Raw genomic sequence first — 12,394 nt, forward strand, 5'->3', positions numbered from 1 at the left:
CCGAACTGGCGAACACCCTATGTTCAACTCGAACTCGAAGCTCATCCCTAGTCACAAACATTGCTTTTAAATGTAACTTTTGTTACACTAAATCCTGAATTGGGTCAAAGTATTTCATGGGAGATTTGGCCAACTCCTAAAAGTTTTATAAACTTATTTGGTTGTAGGCAACGTGTCTGGTACCAGAGGGGATTTGCTTTGTGGGTGACTCCAGCTGGATCTAATGTGCACTACATGCAAGGTTGAACACTTGACACACCTACATTTTCTTTTTCGCTAGCTCTCTACAAACATAGCTTCTCAACAGTTCCATCTAAGATTAGGAGACTGGATTTATCCAGATCCATTTACAACCACTTTTTTCATGCTGCGAAGAGTTGTGCCCAAATCCTGCTCTCGACACGTGGGGACAGCCTTTAATGTTGCTGGTTGGCACTGGACCCTGCATAACAGGATCCTGTGCAATGATATATTGCCTGGCAGACTGGTAGGGTGCTATACAGGTCCAGGGCAGTTATTCCGAGCATGGAATTTTTTTCCCTGAAGGCCCTTTGTGGCAAAGCCTGCAGTGATGGGTGAAGTCTGGGTCCCTGACTGGTGAGCCCCATCCCCCTCTCTCCACCCCCTATGTTCTGACTGGCTCAGCTACCAGTGACATCACAGGTAGGGGTGGAGCTTCCTGGCAGTGGCCTTCTTGGGCACCATGCTTCCTGGAGGCTGAAGGGGTTGAAGTGCGAAAACAGCAAGCAGAGCCAAAACTGAGTGGAACCACAGGTTGCAACCAAGCCTGGCTACTCCCAAATTTGGGGATGCCAAACATGTGAGACTTTTTTGCAGCCCAACCATAGAGGGGCCCAAAAACTTAGGCTTTCAAGGGGCATAAATTGGATATCTAATTTCTTGACTACCTATCCATTTTTGGAGGATTTGGAGCACCAGGACATTAAAACGCCCACAAAACTACCACATTTTGGATAGTAAATGTCCATACATTTTCTAAGAGGCTTGGTGAGTCTTTGGAGGACTTCCTTTTTTTTTTTTGTCAGTTCAGAAAGATATTTCTCACACAAAATATAGGCATACTTAGAATTTCACCTCCCAAACATTCTGCTATTGCTTTTTCGATGTTTGGACTATGTAACAACATTTTTTTTCTTGTATCATAAAAATCAACCAGTTGTACCACAAATTGTGTACTCTAATGGTTGCCTCTGTCCAATTGGCCAGGGACTATAGATTTGTGTAGCATCACAAGAACAAGAGTCAAAGAAACAACAAGAGTCCTTGTGGTTCCAGGAGTGCAGTTGTTAGCAGGAGATGGCTGGGACTGGTGTCAACAAAACAGTCAGTGGGATGTGCCAATGGTTCAGTTTAGGTGTAGACATGCAACCATGCAGCTTTTGTTTTCAAATGTGATTTGGTCACGGCGATTCTGTACCCAGTGTGTCCTCCCACCCCATAGGAGTGACCCGTCTGCCTGTTTGTATATAGTGGCCAGATGGGAGATCGTTAATTGTTGTATGTTTATTTAAAATGTGCATGGTTCTACATTTTAAAATACTGTTGTACAGAGATTTTGAACGACAGAAACCTAGCTATTGTTTACCATTGTGGGTATTGTTAAAATGATTTATGTATTTGTTTTGGCTAGCTAAGATGTAAGCTTTCCCTACATGGCTCCTGTCAACTTGGCCATAATTTAGGCTATGGGTGGACCTGTCGGCACTATCCAGATCAACAAAAGGTGGCTTTAAAATCAAAGGTGCAGGGTGGAAAATTACTCTGGACAGTGACTGCATCCTATCGGATGTATCCTCCAATCAGATGTTTGGGTTTTCATAGATACAACATCAGAGGAGATTACCCTGTGCACACTGTAGAAAGAGAAATTTTCATGTGTATCACAAGCCAGTAGACACTAGTTTGTGTGTGTGTGTGGATATATACAGTGGGGACGGAAAGTATTCAGACCCCCTTACATTTTTCACTCTTTGTTATATTGCAGCCATTTGCTAAAATCATTTAAGTTAATTTATTTTCCTCATGAATGTACACAGAGCACCCCATATTGACAGAAAAACACAGAATTGTTGACATTTTTGCAGATTTATTAAAAAAGAAAAACTGAAATATCACATGGTCCTAAGTATCCAGACCCTTTGCTCAGTATTTAGTAGAAGCACAATTTTGATCTAATACAGCCATGAGTCTTTTTGGGAAAGATGCAACAAGTTTTTCACACCTGGATTTGGGGATCCTCTGCCATTCCTCCTTGCAGATCCTCTCCAGTTCAGTCAGGTTGGATGGTAAACGGTGGACAGCCATTTTTAGGTCTCTCCAGAGATGCTCAAGTGGGTTTAAGTCAGGCCTCTGGCTGGGCAATTCAAGAACAGTCAGAGTTGTTGTGAAGCCACCCCTTCGTTATTTTAGCTGTGTGCTTAGGGTCATTGTCTTGTTCGAAGGTAAACCTTCGGCCCAGTCTAAGGTCCTGAGCACTCTGGAGAAGGTTTTTGTCCAGGATATCCCTGTACTTGGCCGCATTCATCTTTCTCTCGATTGCAACCAGTCATCCTGTCCCAGTAGCTGAAAAACACCCCCACAGCATGATGCTGCCACCACCATGCTTTACTGTTGGGACTGTATTGGACAAATGATGAGCAGTGCCTGGTTTTCTCCACACATATCGCTTATGCCGCGTACACTTGGTCGGACTTTCTGTCCTACTTGGTCCGGCACACTTTTTAACGGACTTTGTCTGCCAGGTGCGCCGGACTTTAAAACGGATGGACTTGCTCACACACGCCCGGACTATTGCGGCGGGCTAAGTCCGCCCGTCTTTCCGACGGACTTTCGCCGGACTTTCAGAATGAACGGATTTGCCCACACACGGACAAGTCCGTTCATTTTGAACGTGACTCAGGTGCGACGGGACTAGAAAAGGATGTCAATCTTGCCGCTTTTATCGGCGAGATTGACACCTTGCGAGCCCCGTCGCGGTGCATACCAGGCCCTTAGGTCTGGTATGGATTATAAAGGGAACCCCCTACGCCAAAAAAACGGTGTGGGGTCCCCCCTAAAATCCATGCCAGACCCCGATCCGAGCACGCAGCCTGGCCGGTCAGGAAAGGGGGTGGGGACGAGCGAGCGCCCCCCCCTCCTGAACCGTACCAGGCCGCATGCCCTCAACATGGGGGGTGGGTGCTTTGGGGGAGGGGGGCGCCCTGCGGGCCCCCCCCCCAAAGCACCTTGTCCCCATGTTGATGAGGACAAAGGCCTCTTCCCGACAACCCTGGCCGTTGGTTGTCGGGGTCTGCGGGAGGGGGGCTTATCGGAATCCGGGAGCCCCCTATAATAAGAGGGCCCCCAGATCCCGACCCCCACCCTATGTGAATGAGTATGGGGTACATGGTACCCCCACCCATTCACCCAGGGAAAAAGTGTAAATAAAACACTACACAGGTTTTTAAAATATTTTATTAAACAGCTCCGGGGGGGGGATCTTCCTCCAGCTTCGGGGGTCTTCTTCCGGCTTCGGGGGTCCCTCCGGTTCATCTTCTCCCGGCGTCCGGTTGGTTCTTCTCTGCTCTCTTCTCCCGGTGTTCCAGTTCTTCGGCCAGCTCCTCTGCTGTCTTCAGGTAGCTCTCTTGCCAGCAGAGGTCCGGACTTCTGGGCTTCTTGTCTTCTCTTCTCCAGATGTTGACACAACGCTCTCTCCGGCTGGACTGCTCTCTGAGGGCTGCGTTGTGACTTATATAGGCGGAGACCCCGCCCCCTTTTGATGTCACAGTCCCTGGGCATGCTGGGACTGTGACGTTTTAGGGGGCGTAGTCAACATCACCCAGTGACCACGCCCCCTAAAACATGTCAGTCCCAGCATGCCCAGGGACTGTGACATCAAAAGGGGGCAGGGTCTCCGCCTATATAAGTCACAACGCAGCCCTCAGAGCAGTCCATCCAGAGAGAGCGTTGTGTCAACATCTGGAGAAGAGAAGAGAAGACCAGAAGCCCAGAAGACAAGAAGCCCAGAAGTCCGGACCTCTGCTGGCAAAAGAGCTACCTGAAGACAGCGGAGGAGCCGGCCGAAGAACTGGAACACTGGGAGAAGAGAGCGGAGAAGAACCAACCGGACGCCGGGAGAAGATGAACCGGAGGGACCCCCGAAGCCGGAGGAAGATCCCCCCCCCCCCCCCCCCGGAGCTGTTTAATAAAATATTTTAAAAACCTGTGTAGTGTTTTATTTACACTTTTTCCCTGGGTAAATGGGTGAGGGTACCATGTACCCCATACTCATTCACATAGGGTGGGGGGGCGGGATCTGGGGGCCCTCTTATTATAGGGGGCTCCCGGATTCCGATAAGCCCCCCGCCCGCAGACCCCGACAACCAACGGCCAGGGTTGTCGGGAAGAGGCCCTTGTCCTCATCAACATGGGGACAAGGTGCTTTGGGGTGGGGGGCCCCGCAGGGCGCCCCCCTCCCCCAAAGCACCCACCCCCCATGTTGAGGGCATGCGGCCTGGTACGGTTCAGGAGGGGGGGGCGCTCGCTCGTCCCCACTCCCTTTCCTGATTGGCCAGGCTGCGTGCTCGGATCGGGGTCTGGTATGGATTTTAGGGGGGACCCCACGCCGTTTTTTCGGCGTAGGGGGGTTCCCATTATAATCCATACCAGACCTAAGGGCCTGGTATGCTCGCCGCAATAGGAAAATTTTTTTTCCTATTGCAGCGAGCGCGAAATGCAATACCCTGCCCTCGCGCCGTATCTGGTCCGCTGTCACAGCAAAGGGTCTGAATACTTAGGACCATGTGATATTTCAGTTTTTCTTTTTTAATAAATCTGCAAAAATGTCAACAATTCTGTGTTTTTCTATCAATATGTTGTGCTGTGTGTACATTAATGAGGAAAAAAAATGAACTTAAATGATTTTAACAAATGGCTGCAATATAACAAAGAGTGAAAAATTTAAGGGGGTCTGAATACTTTCCGTCCCCACTGTATGTATATGTGTGTATATGTGTGTGTGTAGAGATAGAGATATATATATATATATATATATATATATATATATATATATTAATTAATTTTTCAGTTCAAGCAGGGATGAGCAAAAAAAACTGACCGCTCAGGAGGAACTGCTGTACTAACTATCCAACTAGTAACTAGTACAGCAACCTCCCCTGCTGTGCTATTGTGTTCTGACAGGGGCCCCCACGCCAGAACAGTCTGGTCAGCCATTGGCTGACAGCGCTGATCGGCAGACCTTTTTCGGCCATGCCCCTTCAACATTCGGCCCATGTGTACTAGGCTTTAGTCTGTACTGGCTAAGGGTGACTGTACAACAGCTCTTGGAGAGAATATATGATAAACATTGCTAATACATTTTGGCATAAAATTTTTAGAAAATACCTGACCACTGACCGATCTGCTAAGTACTGCCACAACAGTTGACTGCTGATGAGTTGTAGGTTTCTGTAATGGGAATTTACACTGACTACCATGAAACCAGGGGCTTTTACACAAACCCCCAATTTTAACCAGTTCCGGACCGCCCACCGCACATATATTGCGGCAGGATGGCCCGGCTGCTTGAAACAGCATACCCGTACGTTGTGCACGCCCCCTGCCGTCCCCGCAATGATTGGATTTGTTACAGAACCGATCATTAGTCAGGTCCAAGCCAATGATTTATGGCCTGGACCTGCTGATCGGTTCTGGCGAATGACAGAACGTCCTGTGTCTGTGTAATGTAAACACAGGCACAGGAAATGTCTTCTCCCCTCCTGGAGCCCTTTCGGTTCCAGCATGTGAGGAGAGAGCATCAATCAGTGAATACACAAGCACTACACTAACACCAGTACACATAGGCACATATTTCACACCCCCCCAGTTAACCCTTTCATTCCCTGTCATTATCACCAAGTACAGTGTACAGATTTTTTTACTGATCACTGGTGGTCATTAGTGTCGCTTGTGACGCTAAACAGCGTTAGCGTTAGTCCCAGATAGGTTCAGGATACCCGCCATATATTCCCTAATAAAGGTTTAACCCCTTGATCATCCCCAGTTAACCCTTTCACTCCATCAGTTTCATTAGTACAGTGTACAGATTTTTTCTGATCACTGTATTAGTGTCACGAGTGGTGCTAGTTGGTGTCAGCATCAAGCTTATAGCGTCAGGGTCCCACCACATACTCCCTAATAACGTTTTAACCCCCCCTGATCTGCCCCCCAGTTAACCCTTTTACTCCCTGTCAGTGTCATTGTACAGTGTACAGATCTTTTTTTCTAATAACTGTATTAGTGTCAAGGGTGACGCCAGTTGGCGTCAGCGTCAATCCTAGACAGCGTCCGATTTTTTATTTTTTTTTGCCAGTAACACACACACACTATACCTCCATTACTTGAATGGTATCTGAACGGATCAATATCTTTGATCTGATCAGAACTATACTAGCGTCCCCAATAGTATAGTGCTCCCAAAAACGTGGCGTTAGCAGGATCAGCCCCAACACCTGTCAAAATTCGATTCAGGCTCAGTAAACAAAACCCCATAGAGTGCCACCATGACAGCTAGCTCTGACAATGGAGTAGAGGTACCTGACCCTGTTCTGTTGCTGAGGTGCAACAATCACATGGTTCTCATATGCAGCAGAGTGCCAGTACTAGTAATGCTCAACCTGATGAACTGGCGAGCACCAGCGGCCTAGCACATCCTGGTCATAGACAAACCAGCACTGCAGTAAAACTTGGTGACATGGTGAGTCCCGTAAGTGCAGTTCAAGCTGGTGCAGTGGCTAGCACAAGTACTGTCCCGCAGCCACCAAGAATTCAAACACAGGCCCATAGTGCCCTTCCTGATGTGCGTGCAAATCCTGATTGGCAGCCCACCACTTCTGCAACGCCTGTACTCCCCCCATTCACTGGCCAACCCGGAATTCAGGGGGAAACAGCAAATTTAACTCCCGCTGTTTTTCACGGAAGATCTGTACGAATCTATTGTGGACCAAAGCAATTTTATATGCTGGTCAATTTATTGCTGCAAATTCAAATTTGTCCCTTGCCAGACAATTTGGCTGGGAACCTATCAAGGTTCCTGAATTTAAGACCTTTCTGGGACTATCCCTCCCCATGGACATTACTAAAAAGAGCTAGTTGCGGTCATATTGGTCCACTGACCCAATTCACCATATGCCCATATTCTCTGCTGCCATGGCCAGGACTATATACGAGCAAATCTTGCGGTTCATGCACTTCGACAATAAACTCTGCCCTCCTTGGGGTGACTTTGAATATGATTGGCTCCACAAAATTTGGCCCCTCATAAACCACTTCAGCCAAAATTTTGCAGCCTTGTATATCCCCGATCAAGATGTCTGCGTTCATGAGTCCCGAAATAAAGTTTTTTGGCCGCCTTGTTTTCAAATAGTTTCTCCCCAGCAAGCATGCCAGATATGGGGTCAAAATGTATAAGCTCTGTGTCAGGGCAACAGGCTATACATGTCGTTTCCTGGTTTACGAGGGAAAAGATAGCAGTGTGGAGCCCCACCACTACCCAGACTACATAGGGAGCAGCGGCAAGATTTTTTGGGACTTGGTGTCACCCTTATTTCGGAAGGGGTACTGTTTTTATACGTGGACAATTTATACAAGCGTGCTACGTTTAAGACACCTCTTTCAGTTAGGAATTGGTGCATGTGGCACTGTGCAATCTAATCGCTGGGGTTTCCCCCAACGTCTTGTAAATACTCGACTTAGACGGAGGGAGAGAGCCTGCTTGAGGTTCATTGAATTGCTTGCATTGAGGTGGAAGGACAAACGGAACGTTTTCTTTCTGTCTTCCATTAACGCAGAAACGGCAGTTCAAACTGTAGCGGAGACTGGTGTTGAGAAGCCCCTCTGTGTCCACGAATACAACCTTAAAATGGGAGGGGTGGACTTCAACGACCAGATGATGGGGCCGTACTTAATTGCCCGTAAGGCCAGATGCTGGTACAAAACAGAGTCTGTATACTTATTCCAATTCGCTCTGTATAACGCTTATACTATACAAAGCGTCAGGAAAAGTGTATCCTTCCTAAAATTCCAGGAAGAGATCATCACAGCCCTTCTGTATCCAGAAGGTGCTGTAGCCCATTTTCCCAAACAAGATGCAGTGATCCAGCTGCATGAGGCATTTTCCAGATGTCCTCCCTGGTACCTCTACCCAAAGAGCACCCCAAAGAAGATGTCGTGTCTGTGGGAAAATGTGGACATAGGTGTGACACCCGCTATTTTTGTCCCTCCTGTTTTGGCCAACCTGGTCTCTGCATCGGGGACTGTTTGTCTCTACCACACACTAGTGGAGTATTCGTATAGGGTACAGTCCTAGGGCACACTTTCACACAGGGTCTCTAAAGATGTAAGATGGCCATCCCATTTTTAGAGACCCTAACCTGGAACGTTTATAGTTACAATAAAAGTGCAAAAAAACCCCCCCAAAAAAATTAAAAAATAAAGCCAAAAATAGTTGTCGTTTTATTGAGTTATGTTCTTTTCTTTACTGTACTTTACAGGCATACCCCACTTTAAGTACACTCACTTTACGTACACTCGCGAGTATGGACATACCCGCAAATGTACGTAAAGTGGCTCACAAGTACAGAAATTCCCGCGCCGCTGCAGTATGGCCTGGAAGAGCAGAGCTGCCGCCTGGAGTTTTCGCCCGTAAAGAGGCCATAAGTGAAGAGGCAAAGTTCCTGCCAGCCAGCCCAGAGTTGTAGCCTAAACGTAAGTGAATTATTGTACAGTACTATAAACTTCACTCTCTGACCCCCCCACTACAGACCCTGACACCCCAGAAATGAAAAATGTATTGCTTCACTTTAAGTACATTTTTGCTTTACATACATGCTCTGGTCCCATTGTGAACTTTAAAGTGGGGTATGCCTGTATACTATACTGTAATATTTTATTGTTACTGGGTTTTTTTTGTTAACCATTGTTTGCCTTGCAGATACGTCATTTTACTCTATTGTATACTTTTATATTTTAATGTTTTATTGCTAATCATTGTTTGCTTTGCAGAAGGTATGCTATTCATCTGCAGCACTGATTTGTTTTTGACAGCAACAGGGTTTGCTTTCACAATACGTAAAATCAGCGACTCCAGTGCTGTAGGAGGTGATTTCACCACCGCAGTTAAAATAAATAAACATATATGGCGAAGCATAGGGGCAGATTGCCCCTATACTTCGGCATATATTTTTATTAACTTTTCTTGGCAGAGATTTCTTCATCCACATTGATCGATGTGAATGGAGGAATCTGCTAGGTTTTTTTTTCGTTCAGAAAAAAAGAACAGTATATGTATGCCCATCATTAGATATGGGTGGATGCAGGGCGGTATTCTAATGGTGGGCATACCACCAATCAATCGATGTGGATGGAAGGGAAAATGCCCCAAGAACAAACAGAAACTGAAGATAGTTGCAGTAGAGGCCTGGCAGAGCATCACCAGGGATGAAACCCAGCATCTGGTGATGTCTATGCGTTCCAGACTTCAGGCTGTAATTGACTGCAAAGGATTTGCAACCAAGTATTAAAAAGTGAAAGTTTGATGGATGAATGTTAATCTGTCCCATTACTTTTGGTCCCTTAAAAAGTGTAAGGCACACATACAAACTGTTGTAATTCCTACACCGTTCACCTGATTTGGATGTAAATACCCCCAAATTAAAGCTGAAAGTCTGCAGTTAAAGCACATCTTGTTCGTTTCATTTCAAATCCATTGTGGTGTATAGAGCCAAAAAGATTAGAATTGTGTCGATGTCCCAATATTTATGGACCTGACTGTATATAAAATGGGACTGACCCGGAGAGGTTGGCAAGTAAGTTCTTCACAAAATAAGTTTACAACCTTCAAAGATGTTCAGAATATTAGGATAGAGAGAATTGAAACACAATGTAGAAATAAAAAATGGGCTTCACATTTTAACCTTAGCTACAGCAACATTCTCAGTTTTTTTTGTTTTTTTTTGTTTTTGTTTTTTACCCCTTTTACCCCTTGCCTTTATGGTAAGAAGAAGCCAAGCGTCTGAAATGTTATAGCTATTTGCCGGAAAGAATGCTAGACTGCCATCTTGTGACAATATATGTGAACTACAGGTCAGCAAATGCCTTGGAAAAGGGAAATAAGATGAATACAGGTAAAAACGAATTTTAGCCCTACAAGATGGGTTGACCACGAACTTGGGCAGGCGGCATTTACTGGTACCGTTTCCCTTTTCCTCCTGCAGCCACTGAAGGCCGCTTCTCCCTCCCACTGACATTCAGCGGGTGCAGGAAGAAAGGGGATCGTTTACAGTAAATGCCGCCCCCTCCTGTCACTGTTCCTCTTTTAGTAAATGTCGTTTACCGGCCCCTTTTTCAGAATAAACACTGAGTGATTGGTTCCGATTAGAGCTGAAACAACGAATCAATTAATCGATTATGAAATTAATCGATTACTATTTTCATAATCGATTAATCGGCCAGTAACATAATGGGGTTAAAAAAAACTAAAACGAGCCCTTTATAGTACAAAAAGAGCAAATAATCACTACTGTAGATGTTACTTTCACAGTTCTACAGTAAAGAATGAACCCCTTACAGTAGTGATATCTGCTTTTTTTTTTTTGTACTATAAAGGGCTAATTTTAGTTTTTTTAACCCCATTATGTTACTAAACATCTTAGACCTGATTCACAGCTGTGTTTTTTGGTGCTTTTTTGCAGAAGCCCACTGCAGTTCATTAACATGGTTTCCTATGGGACAGGTTCACATCTATGCTTTTTTCAGCCGCTGCGTATTTGGAAAGGGTCAGGGACTTTTTATTTAACGCAAAAACTGTGCTTTTTTGGTTCAATATACTTCAATGGAGAAGCTGCAGAGGAGCATGTAATGTGTTTTTGCAGCAATTTATGTTTTTTTATCTGCCCAACAACAAATTGGCCAACAAAAAAAGCAAAAACGCAAATCCACGCAAAATCAGGTGCGCAAAAATCAAAACGCACAGCAAAAAGCACTGCAGAAACAGATCAAAAGCAAACTGCTTAGGTGTGCACCGAGCCTTATTCTGGCCACACCGATCAATTTTCAGACGAGAATATTCAGACGAAAAATCTTTGTACATTCGCTGAATGAAAGAATGTTGTTTGAAATTTTCACTTGTTTTTAACATTCTGTTTTTAAAATGAATGTAATCTCTGAACGAAAACCACCTGTCTGAAAACTCCTTTGACCAAGAAGTTTTCTATTTCCAAATTTTCCTGTCACTGTGGTTGAAAATTAACATCGACTTGACCCCACTAATGATTAGAAAATCGAACGAACGTTCTTAAGATGAAATTTTTTTTTGAAGGAAGACATTTGATCTCTGAGTCTGAAAATATTTATCAGATGCACCCTTTAATAGTATGTACAGTATATCTCTTCTCTAACAGTTTATACAGTTCATCTCCTCTAATAGTATATACAGTATATATCTTCTGTCTGTTATTCTCAGAGTGGATTAGATATTTTTCTCCCTAACCATATAGTTGGTTATTTATATTTAAGAATAAATTGCTTCTTTTTAAAACTTTACATATTAACTAAATTTTACGCCACACTTTTTTTTTTTTTTAAGGTTATTAACCGATTAATCGGAACAATAATCGGCCAACTAATCGATTATGAAAATAATCGTTAGTTGCAACCCTAGTTCCAATCACTACCTTTGTTCATTCATAACTGAAGCATTGTAAACTATTTACTATACTAAAGTTTGTGAATGGACAGGAAGCTGCTTAGCACAGAGCGTTTCCCATTCATTCACTGTCGAGTACAGCGAAGGCTGCAAAGAAAGGGACTGCGGATTCTGGCTTTAGTCCCCTTTATCTGTCTCAAAAGTGAGACATCAGGGTTCTGTTTAGACCCCTACTATTTCACCAAAGCCCCCAACAGGGTTCTGTTTTAATTACAAAAATTGTAAAAAAAATTTGAATGCTAAAAAACTGACACTGTCCTACTGACTTGTCCAGTGCCTTGACACCATCCTCTGCTCTACTGATACTATCCACTTTTAAGTTAGTGTACGTTTACATTTTTTGTGACATTTGTTTTATTATACTGCTCTGTTTCCCTTACCATTTAGCTAGGCCTTGCTAGTGACATGGACATTCATTGTACTGTTCATTTAAGCACGAGAATCCATTTTGTTCTCACTGTTGAAATGTGTTCTGTAACCTTCACCTAACACACAGACACTTCTCCTACTAAACGCTCTCTACTCCCCCCTCCCTTTTCAAGGTTTTACTTTTGCAATTGTTCTATTTGCTAGTTTTTAATAATATATTTCTATTTGTTAGCTTTTAATAACATATTTCTATTTGTTAGCTTT

Source organism: Aquarana catesbeiana, linkage group LG04 (genome assembly GCF_042186555.1).
Source record: "Aquarana catesbeiana isolate 2022-GZ linkage group LG04, ASM4218655v1, whole genome shotgun sequence".
Taxonomy (NCBI): domain Eukaryota; kingdom Metazoa; phylum Chordata; class Amphibia; order Anura; family Ranidae; genus Aquarana; species Aquarana catesbeiana.